This window comes from Tachypleus tridentatus, chromosome 9 (genome assembly GCF_004210375.1).
Source record: "Tachypleus tridentatus isolate NWPU-2018 chromosome 9, ASM421037v1, whole genome shotgun sequence".
NCBI classification, from domain to species: Eukaryota; Metazoa; Arthropoda; class Merostomata; order Xiphosura; family Limulidae; genus Tachypleus; species Tachypleus tridentatus.
In genome coordinates this window covers 161,024,997-161,044,438 of record NC_134833.1, presented here as the reverse complement: position 1 = coordinate 161,044,438, position 19,442 = coordinate 161,024,997, and the positions used below count along the sequence as shown (strand labels likewise).

Sequence of the window (19,442 nt, the reverse complement as noted above, 5' to 3'; positions counted from 1 at the left end):
AGATCACTGCGTACATAGTAATATATTACATGGATATAGAGTTGGAGTAGTGACAGATCACTGCGTACATAGTAATATATTACATGGATATAGAGTTGGAGTAGTGACAGATCACTGCGTACATAGTAATATATTACATGGATATAGAGTTGGAGTAGTGACAGATCACTGCGTACATAGTAATATATTACATGGATATAGAGTTGGAGTAGTGACAGATCACTGCGTACATAGTAATATATTACATGGATATAGAGTTGGAGTAGTGACAGATCACTGCGTACATAGTAATATATTACATGGATATAGAGTTGGAGTAGTGACAGATCACTGCGTACATAGTAATATATTACATGGATATAGAGTTGGAGTAGTGACAGATCACTGCGTACATAGTAATATATTACATGGATATAGAGTTGGAGTAGTGACAGATCACTGCGTACATAGTAATATATTACATGGATATAGAGTTGGAGTAGTGACAGATCACTGCGTACATAGTAATATATTACATGGATATAGAGTTGGAGTAGTGACAGATCACTGCGTACATAGTAATATATTACATGGATATAGAGTTGGAGTAGTGACAGATCACTGCGTACATAGTAATATATTACATGGATATAGAGTTGGAGTAGTGACAGATCACTGCGTACATAGTAATATATTACATGGATATAGAGTTGGAGTAGTGACAGATCACTGCGTACATAGTAATATATTACATGGATATAGAGTTGGAGTAGTGACAGATCACTGCGTACATAGTAATATATTACATGGATATAGAGTTGGAGTAGTGACAGATCACTGCGTACATAGTAATATATTACATGGATATAGAGTTGGAGTAGTGACAGATCACTGCGTACATAGTAATATATTACATGGATATAGAGTTGGAGTAGTGACAGATCACTGCGTACATAGTAATATATTACATGGATATAGAGTTGGAGTAGTGACAGATCACTGCGTACATAGTAATATATTACATGGATATAGAGTTGGAGTAGTGACAGATCACTGCGTACATAGTAATATATTACATGGATATAGAGTTGGAGTAGTGACAGAATCACTGCGTACATAGTAATATATTACATGGATATAGAGTTGGAGTAGTGACAGATCACTGCGTACATAGTAATATATTACATGGATATAGAGTTGGAGTGACAGATCACTGACAGATCACTGCGTACATAGTAATATATTACATGGATATAGAGTTGGAGTAGTGACAGATCACTGCGTACATAGTAATATATTACATGGATATAGAGTTGGAGTAGTGACAGATCACTGCGTACATAGTAATATATTACATGGATATAGAGTTGGAGTAGTGACAGATCACTGCGTACATAGTAATATATTACATGGATATAGAGTTGGAGTAGTGACAGATCACTGCGTACATAGTAATATATTACATGGATATAGAGTTGGAGTAGTGACAGATCACCGCGCACATAGTAATATATTACATGGATATAGAGTTGGAGTAGTGACAGATCACTGCGTACATAGTAATATATTACATGGATATAGAGTTGGAGTAGTGACAGATCACTGCGCACATAGTAATATATTACATGGATATAGAGTTGGAGTAGTGACAGATCACTGCGTACATAGTAATATATTACATGGATATAGAGTTGGAGTAGTGACAGATCACTGCGTACATAGTAATATATTACATGGATATAGAGTTGGAGTAGTGACAGATCACTGCGTACATAGTAATATATTACATGGATATAGAGTTGGAGCAATGACAGATCACCGCGTACATAGTAATATATTACATGGATATAGAGTTGGAGTAGTGACAGATCACTGCGTACATAGTAATATATTACATGGATATAGAGTTGGAGTAGTGACAGATCACCGCGTACATAGTAATATATTACATGGATATAGAGTTGGAGTAGTGACAGATCACTGCGTACATAGTAATATATTACATGGATATAGAGTTGGAGTAGTGACAGATCACTGCGTACATAGTAATATATATACATGGATATAGAGTTGGAGTAGTGACAGATCACCGCGTACATAGTAATATATTACATGGATATAGAGTTGGAGTAGTGACAGATCACCGCGTACATAGTAATATATTACATGGATATAGAGTTGGAGTAGTGACAGATCACTGCGTACATAGTAATATATTACATGGATATAGAGTTGGAGTAGTGACAGATCACCGCGTACATAGTAATATATTACATGGATATAGAGTTGGAGTAGTGACAGATCACTGCGTACATAGTAATATATTACATGGATATAGAGTTGGAGCAATGACAGATCACTGCGTACATAGTAATATATTACATGGATATAGAGTTGGAGTAGTGACAGATCACCGCGTACATAGTAATATATTACATGGATATAGAGTTGGAGTAGTGACAGATCACTGCGTACATAGTAATATATTACATGGATATAGAGTTGGAGTAGTGACAGATCACTGCGTACATAGTAATATATTACATGGATATAGAGTTGGAGTAGTGACAGATCACTGCGTACATAGTAATATATTACATGGATATAGAGTTGGAGTAGTGACAGATCACTGCGCACATAGTAATATATTACATGGATATAGAGCTGGAGCAGTGACAGATCACTGCGTACATAGTAATATATTACATGGATATAGAGTTGGAGTAGTGACAGATCACTGCGTACATAGTAATATATTACATGGATATAGAGTTGGAGTAGTGACAGATCACTGCGTACATAGTAATATATTACATGGATATAGAGTTGGAGTAGTGACAGATCACTGCGTACATAGTAATATATTACATGGATATAGAGTTGGAGTAGTGACAGATCACTGCGTACATAGTAATATATTACATGGATATAGAGTTGGAGTAGTGACAGATCACTGCGTACATAGTAATATATTACATGGATATAGAGTTGGAGTAGTGACAGATCACTGCGTACATAGTAATATATTACATGGATATAGAGTTGGAGTAGTGACAGATCACTGCGTACATAGTAATATATTACATGGATATAGAGTTGGAGTAGTGACAGATCACCGCGCACATAGTAATATATTACATGGATATAGAGTTGGAGCAGTGACAGATCACTGCGCACATAGTAATATATTACATATACATGGATATAGAGTTGGAGCGTAGTGACAGATCACCGCGCACATAGTAATATATTACATGGATATAGAGTTGGAGTAGTGACAGATCACCGCACATAGTAATATATTACATGGATATAGAGTTGGAGTAGTGACAGATCACTGCGTACATAGTAATATATTACATGGATATAGAGTTGGAGTAGTGACAGATCACTGCGTACATAGTAATATATTACATGGATATAGAGTTGGAGTAGTGACAGATCACTGCGTACATAGTAATATATTACATGGATATAGAGTTGGAGTAGTGACAGATCACTGGGTACATAGTAATATATTACATGGATATAGAGTTGGAGTAGTGACAGATCACTGCGTACATAGTAATATATTACATGGATATAGAGTTGGAGTAGTGACAGATCACTGTGTACATAGTAATATATATATATACATTTCAGTGAAATGAAATAATTACGTCTAAATGAATAAACAAAATCATAAGGAAGGACTGAGTTAAAAACAGAAAATCCAAACCTCTGATTAATTATATTATCACCATAAAATTTTCAAGTCATAAACCAAAATACATTAACATAATATTTTTAAAATACGCGAAAGAATATTTTTATTTATGTAAGTAGAAGCTGTGCAGTCTTCTTTAATTCATAAAGAATATTTTTACTTATGTAAGTAAAGCTGTGCAGTCTTGTTTAATTCACAAAGAATATTTTTACTTATGTAAGTAAAGCTGTGCAGTCTTCTTTAATTTATAAAGAATATTTTTACTTATGTAAGTAAAGCTGTGCAGTCTTGTTTAATTCATAAAGAATATTTTTACTTATGTAAGTAGAAGCTGTGCAGTCTTCTTTAATTCATAAAGAATATTTTTACTTATGTAAGTAGAAGCTGTGCAGTCTTCTTTAATTCACAAAGAATATTTTTACTTATATAAGTAAAGCTGTGCAGTCTTCTTTAATTTATAAAGAATATTTTTACTTATGTAAGTAAAGCTGTGCAGTCTTCTTTAATTTATAAAGAATATTTTTACTTATGTAAGTAGAAGCTGTGCAGTCTTCTTTAATTCACAAAGAATATTTCTACTTATGTAAGTAAAGCTGTGCAGTCTTCTTTAATTGACAAAGAATATTTTTACTTATGTAAGTAAAGCTGTGCAGTCTTCTTTAATCCACAAAGAATATTTTTACTTATGTAAGTAGAAGCTGTGCAGTCTTCTTTAATTCACAAAGAATATTTTTACTTATGTAAGTAAAGCTGTGCAGTCTTGTTTAATTCACAAAGAATATTTTTACTTATGTAAGTAAAGCTGTGCAGTCTTCTTTAATTCACAAAGAATATTTTTACTTATATAAGTAAAGCTGTGCAGTCTTCTTTAATTTATAAAGAATATTTTTACTTATGTAAGTAAAGCTGTGCAGTCTTCTTTAATTTATAAAGAATATTTTTACTTATGTAAGTAGAAGCTGTGCAGTCTTCTTTAATTCACAAAGAATATTTTTACTTATGTAAGTAAAGCTGTGCAGTCTTCTTTAATTGACAAAGAATATTTTTACTTATGTAAGTAAAGCTGTGCAGTCTTCTTTAATCCACAAAGAATATTTTTACTTATGTAAGTAGAAGCTGTGCAGTCTTCTTTAATTCACAAAACAAAACAAAGGTTTTATTTAATCTAAAGAAGTTTTCGCAGCACAACAGTTTTTCTTCAGTTTCAGGTTTTATTTGATTTTCTAATCAGTAAATGTGTACTTCAGTTACTAGAAGTTACAACATCATAATACGTGTTACACGCATATGGATGAACATATGTACATATCCGTATATTAATTCCTGAGCTCAGTATTATTCTTTCTAGTTTTATCATAGGTCCTGTAATTTTTTATTTATCTACAAATCTTACCAGCAAGACACTCGTTTGAGCTTTGTTGGAGGTATCAAATACGCCATCTGTCGGTATTATTGAGAATTTTTATCATCCACGAGAGTGTGTGTGTTTTTTTATAAGAAAGCCACATTAGGCGATCTGCTGAGTCCACCGAGGGAAACCGAACCTCCCCAATGAAAGAATGAGAGAAAAACATGAACTTAAGTCAAGTTTATTTATTACATTAAAAATGTTTATCACTTCAGAACCTCTTTAATATCCGATCATGAAGAGGGTTTTATAATGGACATATTCTTTACTCAAACCAGTAGCTTTATACTTGTCTTCAAGTACCGCCAATTGGTAAAAAAGTCGAAGATCGTGGCTTTCTTCTTGGTCGTGAGGATACCAGAACCCGGATGTAACCTACAGGGGTGGAGAACACGGTGGTTCAACAGAACGTGGGGTTTGGCCAAGAAATTAGTTCGTGTGCCCAGCGAACACCGCCTGCTTTAGCGAATCATCACAAGAGTATCTTGGCTTAGGGATGAACCTTTGTTTCCAGAGGTATCTACTTTTATAAAACGATTGTGCTGTGATAGTTGTCTGTTCACAAAAACCGGCCTGGTCGCGTTTTAGACGTTTGAATCTCGCTGACCTTGGAACAAGGATGTAGTTAGGATATACTGCAGTGGATGAGCGGTTTGTGGTTGGAGAAAGTTGGCTGGGTTGTTGCCAAATGACACCAGCGAACTGGCGAAACAGCCTTGTTGCGTGGCGCTGGACCATACTGCAACATCCGCAATTACTGGTAAACAACGCAATAAAGGCTCATTACAGCTAATAAACAGTGCAAGGCCGGACAGAACGATGAATATTAATCTCATAAAGTCTTACGTTTTAATAATAAGGAAAACAAGGTTATATGAATAAAAATAACACAGCTTGACTCACTCACTTTGTTCAACCCAAATTTAATGTCTGGGTTTATCTTTAGTGTACTTATAACGCAAAATTCAGGTTTCAGTACCCGTGGCGGACACAGCATAAATATTCTGTAGCATTTGTCTTAACAAAAACAATTAGTGCACTTAAAACAACACACCAATCTTATTTTGTGAGGTAACTACCAAGTTCATCTGCTAAAGCCAATTAAACTTAATATTGGTGCTACTTCCTTATCTAGGAAATTCCGTTTACACAACTAAACATTATGGTGGTAATCTTTTAATAACTCTCTCTTAAACTAATTACACTTAATGTTGGCACTTTTCTAATAATTGGGTTTAGTTTGAATTTCGAGCAAAGCTACACGAGGGCTGTCTGTGCTTGCCGTCCCTAATTTAACAGTGTAAGACTAGAAGGAAGGCAGCTAGTCATCATCACCCACCACCAACTCTTGGGCTACTCTTTTGCCAACGAATAGTGGTATTGACTATCACATTATAACGCCTCCACGGCTGAAAGGGCAAGGATATTTGATGTGACGGGGATTCGAACCCACGACCCTCAAATTACGAGTCTTATCAACCTAGCCATGCCGGACCAAGAAACTAATATGATAAATCTAGGAGATTCCTATCAGACTAATTAAACTTAATGTTTGAACATTATTAAGAATGCCTATAGTAAAAAGACAGAACACTAAAGTTTCTAAACCACTCGAGTCTAATTACTTCGCAGTTTTGTTAACCAAAGTTTCATCAACATTCTGATAAGTATAAAGTAACCAATACTGGTTTTTAAAACACAGTTGTATATAATTATCAAGCAGGCACTATAAAAATTTACAATAAGAACAGACATACTTTAACATTAATTCTTTGCATTGTAAGTTGGCATGCGAGTAGATATTTATAAACACATAATAAAACAACGGTATTGTAAAGTTCGTTTCTTTTTCTCTTGGAGTTGAGATTTACGCAGTTTTTTATAGGGTTTATACACATACAAGTAAACCTCATAATTTATTAGATACGGTAAACCGAAATACAACACACATACACACATAGTGGAAACAAAACATATATTGTGTTTTAATTTTTTTTCTAAGAAACACTGAAACGTTAAAGTTTTTGCCGGTTGTCTACAGCGCTTCTTAGGGGGAAGTCAGTAAACTACATGATAGACGTTAAGACTATGAAATTATTTCATGTTTAAAGAATTCCTAACTATTTTCTCAGGCTACTCTTTTATTTGTTCTTTTTTTTTTTCGAACAATAAAAGAATGCGTCTCTTAAAGTTCTGAGTGTACTAAAACCACAATAATTCCCGCGCTGAAACCGCTAAATCCTGAGACAACCAACGTACATGTGAACGTTAAAATGCGTAATTTTGCCTTAGCGATTATAATCCTGCCCGACCAACAAAGACATAATTCACGCGGCTTTTGAAGTTTCTCCGGAGTTGTTCCATGATTGGCCTCGTTCATTCCGTCTCTCGTGGTGTCTGTTGGAAATCTAATTGACTTCAATTAGGGCACACAATTTGAACACAAAAAGAAATTATTAGATTCCCCCCCTCTGTTATCTTTAGAGTATATCCCTACTATGAAAATTGTACAGATATCATTAGGAGAACCACGAGAACTAAAAGGGGGGAGGGGACTCAATATAGACAAAACATTCCAGATGACAAAGGAAAGAACAAAGCACAAATCAGGCCCTTTGGGTTAAGCAATAAAGCAAGCTGTACGAATTCTACCAGTCTAACCTTTGCTCTTTATTCCAGTTTTCTCGACTGGTACGATGGGTGAACAAGCAGCAACTAGAAAGATCTCACGTTCAATGTACACTGCAGGAGCAGGTCCAGTTAGGCCTTTTTTTTTTTTTAACAAAAACGAGGTCATGCGATGCTGGGCGGACAATCCCACGCCTAAAATCGCCTTCTTTGTGAATGCGGAACTTAAAACTCCATTAAGTCTGGCCACGGATGATAATGACAACGTTTCGAGACGTTTTCGTGTCATATCCAAGTTTTTCTATACAACTCTATGCCCATGGCTTGCTGTCTCGTAATATCCTAACTCTATGCCCATGGCTTGCTGTCTCGTAATATCCTAACTCTATGCCCGTGGCTTGCTGTCTCGTAATATCCTAACTCTATGCCCGTGGCTTGCTGTCTCGTAATATCCTAATCTTCTTATACGATTTTGTGGCTAACACGTTAATCGAATTAGAGAATAGCCATCACTGGCGTAATTTTATTTTCAAAGGTGCGTGAAAATTACTCCTAAAGTAACAATGTTATTTTGTCTTGAACAGTTTTTCTTGTTCGTTGTATTAGAATACACCCAAAAAATTGACAAAGTGGGTCGTTCGAAAAATTAAATTGGACTAAAACCGTACCTGAGATATTCCATAAATAAGTTACCACAAAACAGATAAAAATGGGACACATTAAAAGTTTTTTGTTTGTTTGTTTTGTATAGTCACGTGAGCTCCACCTTGGAGAATCAAACTCTGTCCGATACCTCCTCGTTTTGCTGTTTACAAAAATACTAATTTTTTCCCCTCCATTTCTCTAATGTCCCATGCCAGTGGCTCAGTGGTACGTCTGTGAACTTAGAACACTAGAAACCGAGTTTCAATACCCGTGGAAGGAAGAGTATAGATAGCCCATTGTGTAGCTTTGTGCTCAATTGCAAACGACAACAACATCTGGCCCGGCATGGCCAAGCGCGTTAAGGCGTGCGACTCGTAATCCGAGGGTCGCGGGTTACATCCCTGTCGCGCCAAACATGCTCGCCCTTTCAGCCGTGGGGGCGTTATAATGTTACGGTCAATCCCACTATTCGTTGGTAAAAGAGTAGCCCAAGAGTTGGCGGTGAGTGGTGATGACTAGTGCCTTCCCTCTAGTCTTACACTGCTAAATTAGGGACGGCTAGCACAGATAGCCCTCGAGTAGCTTTGTGCGAAATTCAAAAACAAATAAACAAACAAACAAGACAACAACATCTAAATTAAATTAATTTGCACAATAACGAGATAAAAATAGATAAAATAAAAACCGTAACAAGTAGTTCTGCAAGAAGTATATAATAATTAGTAATAATTAATGATCATGAAAACCTTACACGTGTTTTCAAAATTTTAGCCACTAAACATAACCTTCATTACAAAAAATAATGATATGTAAGTATGTTCTCGCCAGGGGGCAAATTTCTGTAGTATTGTTCTAAACGTTGATGAAGGTCTCTTCAGAACTACTTCAACTGAACCAGGAAGTGTTTATCACAAATTACTGAGAATGAGTTATTCTTTTCGTTAAGTCACCGTTTTATAAATATCTGGATACAATTTTTTGTTGCTATGGTTTCACGCAGGCTTTCTAGAGAATCCACAAAAAGGCAAAGTTCGTGATATTTTTTCTTTCACTTTGCCTAGAAACTTCAAGTATATTTTGTAACTGAACTTGCAAGTTGTCAAATTGGAAAAATTTATTCACCTGAATTATTTATTTGTTGCTGATAAGTTGTCGAAGCAGCCTGAAAATAATTTTAATAATCTAATTATTAAATACTAATCGATTACTCGTGGCGCCAGTGTATTAGATACGCGTATGCTGTATGCATGACGTCATACCTGCACCCTGAGAATGAAAAAAAAATACAGTTCTCCTTGTCGGGAAACGGAGGCGAAACGGGAAAGTCGTGACCACTAATGCAAATCTACATTCACACAGGATAAAAATTTTGCGAAGTTGGGGGTTGTACATCGTGTAAAAGAAATATTTTACGAGTATCATATAAGCAAAGACTCCATTATAGTATGATATGGATAGCATTCAAACTCCCACAGCATTGTATATCGCACCCTCAACGATATTACTGGACAAGTTAATCGTCCTTAATTTGGTATTAATTGTCTAGAAAGAAGACAACTAGTCAACAACATACACCATCAACTCCTGGATTAATTCTAATCAGATAGCGTCACTCTTATAACGCACCGCTGTCTCAATGCACGAGCACGATTTTTGTCATTTACTATTTTGTGTTTGAAACAACAGAAAACGAAATATCCAAAGAACGAAATGTTAATAAGTAAGCCACACCAAATAAGTTAATCATTACACGTATAAGAACGAAAGTCTGACAATTACAGATAAAAGCCGTTTAAAACTTGTCTGTGATATTAGACTACTATATGAAAGGTTTATTCCGGTTTTGTTTATAGTTGCAATTAAAAGTTTAACAATGAGCTAACTACGCGCTGTGCCTAATACAGAGATCGAACCTCGAATTTCAGTATTATTAGCTTTCACGTTTACCGCTGAGTCACATGGTGAGTGTCTTGAAATAGTTTTTTTGTAGTAAAGCACAAAGCTACACAATGGGTTATCTATGCTCTGCCCAGCATGGGTATCGAAACCCTGTTTCTAACATTGTAAGCCCCTAAAAGTCTCTCTCCCCCGTGACATAGCGATATTTCTACGGACTCACACCGCTATAAGCTGCGTTTTGATACCCATGGTAGGTAGAGCACAGATAGCCTATTATGTAGATTTGTGCTTAATTTCAAAACAAACAAGTCCCCAAATATGCCAGTGGGGGAATAATTTAAATGAAAATAAGGAACTGGAATTTGAAACCTAACAGCACCTTATTTTGCCCGCGGACTAAATGGATGAAAGCTCAGAGACCCTAGGGGGCCAAGTGTAATTGTTTGTGATTTTCAACCACGCAGTAACAGAAGAGATTTGTCTAGTTTAAAACAGCTGAAAGTGCGGAGAAAATTAAAGGTATTTCTGCCTCGAACTTTGAACCTATCGATCTTCAGCCCGGCACACAAATTTCTAAACCACGTTCATTTCATAAGTTAACTAAACAGCAACATTATTTGTTTTCAGCCAAAAGCGTTTCATTTTGAGAAAATAAAGTGCCTGGTTACATCACAGCAGTCCCCCGATGGGACATCGTTAAAACTACGGATTTACAACGTTAAAATCAAGTGTTCGATTCCCTTAGGTATATACGATGTAGCTTTGCTTTAGAAACACACACATTCGTTTCAACTAGTGCTCTAGTTTATAAGTTTAAACTCTTTAAGAATTTCAAACCGGATTCGACTTCAGGCAGAGTTCGTTCTCTGGAATTCTTTAAACTTTGTGCAAATTATGTAGAGTGTCATTTCTCATTCGGAAACCACATCTGCCTTTCCAGACAGGTAATAATGAACAATGTGCCCGCCCCTCCGCCCTCATCTTCGGGTAGTTAACATTCACGCCGATACTCAATTGGTGACAGGGCATCAATTAGAATTTGCAGACGTTCATAGCCAGAGACACTGAACTACTTATAACCAATCTTTCAGCGAAACTTGGAACAAATAAGCATGGGGAGAGAGAAAGTTCATACATTCTTCAAAATAAGTCTCTCCATCTTCTGTGTGACACTTTGACAAAGCCCCCACAGAGGTACAAGCTTGTTTTTTGCTTAGTTCATCAACCGTAAACCCCAGTTTCACCAGACATCGGTTAGGTAAATGTAAACAAGATATTTTGTTTAAGCAATGAAGACCATAAGAGTGAGAAGAAATCTACAGAATCAAAAGCCAACAAGTTAGATACAGTTTGTGGTATCAGAAATATGTTTATCGGAAATGAAATGCATTATAGTATTTGTTGTTGTTTTTTAATTTCGCGCAAAGCTACTCAAGGGCTATCTGCGCTAGCCGTTCCTAATTTAGCAATGTAAGACTAGAGGGAATGCAGTTAGTCATCACCACCCACCGCCAACTCTTGGGCTACTCTTTTACCAACGAATAGTTGGATTGACCGTAACGTTATAACGCCCCCACGGCTGAAAGAGCGAGCATGTTTGGTGCTACGGGGATTCGAACCCGCGACCCTCAGATAACGGGTCGAACACCTTAATCCATCTGGCCATGTCGGGCCTATAGTGTTAGGAAGACACTGTTTGTCACAACTTAAATATATTATATGATAAGGAAACACACATTTGTTATCTCTGATAATCAAACCGTTTTTTGTTACATTATAAGCCCTCAAACTAACTTCCGATCCATTAAAGAAGCAAAATTTTAAAAAATAGTTATCTAAATAAACATCTTCAGTTTGTTGAAGATACTTTAAAACACTTTCAAGAAACATGTAACGAGTGTTTGTGTTTTTTCATAGCAAAGCCACATCGATCTAGCTTCTGAGGGGAATCGAACCCCTGATTTTAGCGTTGTAAATCTATAGACTTATCACTATACCAGCAGGTTCATCATATATTATAACACATAGGTAGTACGATTTTCATGCATGTGTTGTTCTTTGTAAAACACATACCAGTACAAAACTACAAGTGATCATGATGTAGCCGTTCCTTCATAACACACAACAGTGCAAAACTTCAAGTGGTCATGATGTAGCCGTTCCTTCATAACACACAACAGTACAAAACTTCAAGTGGTCATGATGTAGCCGTTCCTTCATAACACACAACAGTACAAAACTTCAAGTGGTCATGATGTAGCCGTTCCTTCATAACACACAACAGTACAAAACTTCAAGTGGTCATGATGTAGCCGTTCCTTCATAACACACAACAGTACAAAACTTCAAGTGGTCATGATGTAGCCGTTCCTTCATAACACACAACAGTACAAAACTTCAAGTGGTCATGATGTAGCCGTTCCTTCAAAACACACAACAGTACAAAACTTCAAGTGGTCATGATGTAGCCGTTCCTTCATAACACACAACAGTACAAAACTTCAAGTGGTCATGATGTAGCCGTTCCTTCATAACACACAACATTACAAAACTACAAGTGGTCATGATGTAGCCGTTCCTTCATAACACACAACAGTACAAAACTTCAAGTGGTCATGATGTAGCCGTTCCTTCATAACACACAACATTACAAAACTTCAAGTGGTCATGATGTAGCCGTTCCTTCATAACACACAACAGTGCAAAACTTCAAGTGGTCATGATGTAGCCGTTCCTTCATAGCACACAACAGTGCAAAACTTCAAGTGGTCATGATGTAGCCGTTCCTTCATAACACACAACATTACAAAACTTCAAGTGGTCATGATGTAGCCGTTCCTTCAAAACACACAACAGTACAAAACTTCAAGTGGTCATGATGTAGCCGTTCCTTCATAACACACAACATTACAAAACTTCAAGTGGTCATGATGTAGCCGTTCCTTCATAACACATAACACAAAAAAAATTACAAGTGGTCATGATGTAGCCGTTCCTTCATAACACACAACAGTACAAAACTTCAAGTGGTCATGATGTAGCCGTTCCTTCATAACACACACATTACAAAACTTCAAGTGGTCATGATGTAGCCGTTCCTTCATAACACACAACAGTACAAAACTTCAAGTGGTCATGATGTAGCCGTTCCTTCATAACACACAACATTACAAAACTTCAAGTGGTCATGATGTAGCCGTTCCTTCATAACACACAACAGTACAAAACTTCAAGTGGTCATGATGTAGCCGTTCCTTCATAACACATAACACAACAAAACTACAAGTGGTCGTCACCCAGTTGTTTCTTCATAACATCAGTACTAGCGAGTTTGAACAACTAATTAAGAATGATGCAACTCTCTCAGTACTTGATGTAAACAATAACCTCTTTTAATGGAGCGCTTGATTCATCAGAATTTGAGGTGGAGTTGGAAGGAAAAGGTGGGTATGAGGCTACAGTTTATGTCATCAGTTAACCCCATAAATGAACAAAGTTTTCGATTCATTTAAGTTTCATCTAGAGGTTAATGGTTGTCAGGATAGCTAAATTATTACACTTACAAGTGAAATAGGCTAATGAATTGATTTCACCTCCAGTGGAATGTGCCAGAACTAAAAGCTTGAAATCTTGCTATAAAACTCGAGATCTGCGGGCGGCGTGAAGACATTCCAAATCTACTTCGAGTGTGCCCGACCTTTGGTGTGAAGTGAAATTGATGTTGCCTGCGGCAAGGTATATACACACACACACTCATATATATATATATAAACCCGCACCCACGCGGCACGTGCGCCCCACGCCACCACCGTCGGGGAAGGACAACCCACCCATGATGTTATCTGATGCGGTTGAAATGTTTATGTCGTACCAAGAACATCCGCCTAAGACTGTATTATATTAAGGGATGGGGGGGATATGCATATATATGAAGTAAGTTAAGCAACCAAGACGAAAACGCATGAGAACACTTTAGACTAAGGGTGGAGAAAAACACATGCAAGACTAACTCTTCGTCCTCTAACCAAAGGTCACTTGTTCGATGTATCACTGGGTCATTAGAACTGGCACACCTTAATCTGATGAGGCATTTAACATTGAGCCTCTTAACAACGAAACAAGTGAAAGTTTGTTAAGACTACAAAAACCATTTAGAATAATTTACTACTTTGGTCATTTATGTGATTATATTGGACTTGCTTAATGCTAAATAGATCCATCAGACATATAAAGTTTAGTACACCAGAACTACCAGAAATACCAACGGTAAAATACCAAAGATTTCTTTTGTTTTTGTGGGTTTTTTTCATAGAATTCCTGCGCAAGATACGTAACGCTTATCTGCGCATATCCTTCCTCAAGTTTAAACTGATAGAACAGTGGTTCCCGATCTTTCTACGTCACGTACCTTCTTCCAGTCAGATATTTAAGCCAGTAATGCACTCCTGATGCATATTAATTGGTGGAAAGGTAACTTAAGAGTGGTTTATATCAATTAAAATGTAAATCAAAGAAATAATTCACTAGTGAATACCAGAACGTCGAGTGTGAGTTAGTGACATATGGTGTTCTTTTTTTTAATGATTTTCGAAGCTCTCGTCTATTTTTAGGCTTACCACTGATTAGGAAAAACTGTGATAAAGCAGCGAGTTGATAGTACCCATCACCATCTCTATATGGTTTTCTATGTAGACGAAGCTCTCGTCTATTTTTAGGCTTACCACTGATTAGGAAAGACTGTGATAAAGCAGCGAGTTGATAGTACCCATCACCATCTCTATATGGTTTTCTATGTAGACGAAGCTCTCGTCTATTTCTAGGCTTAAAGACTGTGATAAAGCAGCGAGTTGATAGTACCCATCACCATCTCTATATGGTTCTCTATGTAGACGAAGCTCTCGTCTATTTCTAGGCTTAAAGACTGTGATAAAGCAGCGAGTTGATAGTACCCATCACCATCTCTATATGGTTCTCTATGTAGACGAAGCTCTCGTCTATTTCTAGGCTTAAAGACTGTGATAAAGCAGCGAGTTGATAGTACCCATCACCATCTCTATATGGTTTTCTATGTAGACGAAGCTCTCGTCTATTTCTAGGCTTAAAGACTGTGATAAAGCAGCGAGTTGATAGTACCCATCACCATCTCTATATGGTTTTCTATATGACGAAGTTTTCTATGTAGACGAAGCTCTCGTCTATTTCTAGGCTTAAAGACTGTGATAAAGCAGCGAGTTGATAGTACCCATCACCATCTCTATATGGTTTTCTATGTAGACGAAGCTCTCGTCTATTTCTAGGCTTAAAGACTGTGATAAAGCAGCGAGTTGATAGTACTCATCACCATCTCTATATGGTTTTCTATGTAGACGAAGCTCTCGTCTATTTCTAGGCTTAAAGACTGTGATAAAGCAGCGAGTTGATAGTACTCATCACCATCTCTATATGGTTCTCTATGTAGACGAAGCTCTCGTCTATTTCTAGGCTTAAAGACTGTGATAAAGCAGCGAGTTGATAGTACCCATCACCATCTCCATATGGTTTTCTATGTAGACGAAGCTCTCGTCTATTTCTAGGCTTACCACTGATTAGGAAAGACTGTGATAAAGCAACGAGTTGATAGTACCCATCACCACCTCTTGTCTGATCGAACTGTGGGATTTTCACTCTTATAGCTCACCCACGGATAAAACAATCCGGGCGCCTTTTGCTACAGTTAAATGCAAATCACGGATCCTCGGACTTACGATTCAGGCAGTGCTAACAAATGGGGCACACGTGACAGTAAAACAGATAACAGATCATGGGGGGAAAGCCGAATTCCCGGTAATTTTTCACCTTCAATAGGGCTAGCATGGCCAGATGGATAAGATACTCGACTCGTAATCTGAGGGGCGAGGGTTCGAATCCCCGTCACTCTAAACATCTCGCCCTTTCAGCTGTGAGGGTGTTATGTTGTCGCAAACAATCCTGTTATTCGTTGCTAAAAGAGTAATCCAACTATCTGCTTTCTGTAGTCCTACACTGCTAAATTACGAACGGCTAGCGTACATAGCCCTCGTGTAACTATGTGCGAAATTCAAAAGGAACAAAGACACAAATCATCTGAACACCCGCCTCACTGATTTAAAAAAAAACGTTCCTGCTGTATGTAAAAAGTATGCGTTCCAGTATTTTTTTAGAAACTGTAAAATTAAATATATTAAAGTGGATCTCATTGGCTCAGCGTTATGTAAGTCTGAAGACTCATAACGCTAAAAATCTGGGTTTGAAACGTAGTGAAAACAACACAGATCACCCATTGTGTAGCTCTGCGCTTAACAACGAATATTTGTTCTGTTTTGTTTTTTAATTTCGCGCAAAGTTACAAAAGGGCTATCTGCGCTAGCAATCCCTAATTTAGCAGTGTAAGACTAGAGGGAAAGCAGCTAGTCATTACCACACACCGCCAAATCTTGGACTTCTCTTTTACCAACGAATAGTGGGACTGACCGTCACATTACAACATCTCCATGGTGAAAACACGAGCATGTTTAATGTGTCGGGTATTGGAATCCGCGACACTCAGATTACGAGTCGAGCGCCTTAACCACCTGGCCATGCCAGGGACCACTTAACAACGAACACAAAATTGAATCACTGAACAGGTGTTTGTTATTATTACTAATACTCTATTTTAGTCTGATAAAAAAATTGGTTCCGTCGTCGACATTGTTTCAAACTGAAAATGGTAAGTTAATTTGTCTCACGGATGAAAATTTTTAAAAATCAACACATTTGCTTTTATTATTAAAGTATTTTAATAAATATTGGTTGTATCTCCCTGTTTCAGTTGTTCACAAAATCGACCCATCAATTACTATATTAAAATATATCAATATAAAACTGAACAGTTCATTTTATGGTGCGTGCAGGCCCGATACGGCCAGGCAGTTGTCTCGTAATCTGAGGGTCACGGGTTCGAATCCCCATCGCACCAAACATGCTCACCCTTTCAACCGTGAGAGTATTGTAAGATGACGGTCAATCCCACTATTCGTTAGTAAAAGAGTAGCACAAGAGTTGGCGGTGGGTGGTGATGATTAGCTGCCTTTCATTTAGTCCTACACACTACTAAATTAGGGACTGCTAGTGCAGATAGCCCTCGAGTAGCTTTGTGTGAAATTCAAAACCAGTTATTGCCATGAGAGTCACAGTTGTAAAGCAGTGTATTTACCAGTTGTAAAGCAGTGTGTTTACCAGCTGTAAAGCAGTGTGTTTACCAGCTGTAAAGCAGTGTATTTACCAGTTGTAAAGCAGTGTGTTTACCAGTTGTAAAGCAGTGTATTTACCAGTTGTAAAGCAGTGTGTTTACCAGCTGTAAAGCAGTGTGTTTACCAGTTGTAAAGCAGTGTTTTACCAGTTGTAAAGCAGTGTGTTTACCAGTTGTAAAGCAGTGTGTTTACCAGTTGTAAAGCAGTGTGTTTACCAGCTGTAAAGCAGTGTATTTACCAGTTGTAAAGCAGTGTATTTACCAGTTGTAAAGCAGTGTATTTACCAGTTGTAAAGCAGTGTGTTTACCAGTTGTAAAGCAGTGTGTTTACCAGTTGTAAAGCAGTGTGTTTACCAGTTGTAAAGCAGTGTGTTTACCAGTTGTAAAGCAGTGTATTTACCAGTTGTAAAGCAGTGTGTTTACCAGCTGTAAAGCAGTGTGTTTACCAGTTGTAAAGCAGTGTATTTACCAGCTGTAAAGCAGTGTGTTTACCAGTTGTAAAGCAGTGTGTTTACCAGTTGTAAAGCAGTGTTTACCAGTTGTAAAGCAGTGTGTTTACCAGTTGTAAAGCAGTGTGTTTACCAGATGTAAAGCAGTGTGTTTACCAGTTGTAAAGCAGTGTGTTTACCAGCTGTAAAGCCGTGTGTTTACCAGTTGTAAAGCAGTGTGATTACCAGTTGTAAAGCAGTGTGTTTACCAGCTGTAAAGCAGTGTGTTTACCAGTTGTAAAGCAGTGTGATTACCAGTTGTAAAGCAGTGTGTTTACCAGCTGTAAAACAGTGTGTTTACCAGCTGTAAAGCAGTGTGTTTACCAGTTGTAAAGCAGTGTGATTACCAGTTGTAAAGCAGTGTGTTTACCTGTTGTAAAACAGTGTGTTTACCAGCTGTAAAGCAGTGTGTTTACCAGTTGTAAAGCAGTGTGATTATCAGCTGTAAAGCAGTGTGTTTACCAGTTGTAAAGCAGTGTGTTTACCAGTTGTAAAGCAGTGTGTTTACCAGCTGTAAAGCAGTGTGTTTACCAGTTGTAAAGCAGTGTGATTACCAGTTGTAAAGCAGTGTGTTTACCAGCTGTAAAACAGTGTGTTTACCAGCTGTAAAGCAGTAACCAGTTGTAAAGCAGTGTTTTACCAGCTGTAAAACAGCAAACCAGCAAAACAGTGTTTTACCAGCTGTAAAACAGTGTGTTTTACCAGTTGTAAAGCAGCAGTGTTTACCAGTTGTAAAGCAGTGTGTTTACCAGCTGTAAAAGCAGTGTGTTTACCAGCTGTAAAGCAGTGTGTTTACCAGTGTAAAGCAGTGTGTTTACCAGTTGTAAAGCAGTGTGTTTACCAGCTGTAAAGCAGTGTGTTTACCAGCTGTAAAGCAGTGTGTTTACCAGTTGTAAAGCAGTGTGTTTACCAGTTGTAAAGCAGTGTGTTTACCAGCTGTAAAGCAGTGTGTTTACCAGTTGTAAAGCAGTGTGTTTACCAGCTGTAAAGCAGTGTGTTTACCAGTTGTAAAACAGTGTGTTTACCAGTTGTAAAGCAGTGTGTTTACCAGCTGTAAAGCCGTGTGTTTACCAGCTGTAAAGCCGTGTGTTTACCAGTTGTAAAACAGTGTGTTTACCAGCTGTAAAGCCGTGTGTTTACCAGCTGTAAAGCCGTGTGTTTACCAGCTGTAAAGCCGTGTGTTTACCAGTTGTAAAGCCGTGTGTTTACCAGTTGTAAAGCAGTGTATTTACCAGTTGTAAAGCAGTGTGTTTACCAGTTGTAAAGAGTGTATTTACCAGTTGTAAAGCAATGTATTTACCAGTTGTAAAGCCGTGTGTTTACCAGTTGTAAAGCAGTGTATTTACCAGTTGTAAATCAGTGTGTTTACCAGTTGTAAAGCAGTGTGTTTACCAGTTGTAAAGCAGTGTATTTACCAGTTGTAAAGCAATGTATTTACCA

The 19,442-nt window shown here is 37.4% G+C and overlaps 1 long non-coding RNA gene across 2 annotated transcripts in view; it reads right to left on the bottom strand.

Annotated features, from left to right (window-relative positions):
- LOC143226824 (uncharacterized) overlaps positions 1 to 19,442 on the bottom strand; it is a 66,152-nt gene that overhangs the window by 10,271 nt on the left and 36,439 nt on the right. Inside the window, exon 2 of one of the 2 annotated variants that reach the window (XR_013014759.1) lies at positions 5,000 to 5,850. The exons of the other annotated variant lie outside the window; for it this stretch is intronic. This is a non-coding gene — a long non-coding RNA (uncharacterized LOC143226824). Of the gene's footprint in view, positions 1 to 4,999; positions 5,851 to 19,442 lie in introns of those variants that run through there. 2 annotated transcript variants of the gene reach the window in all.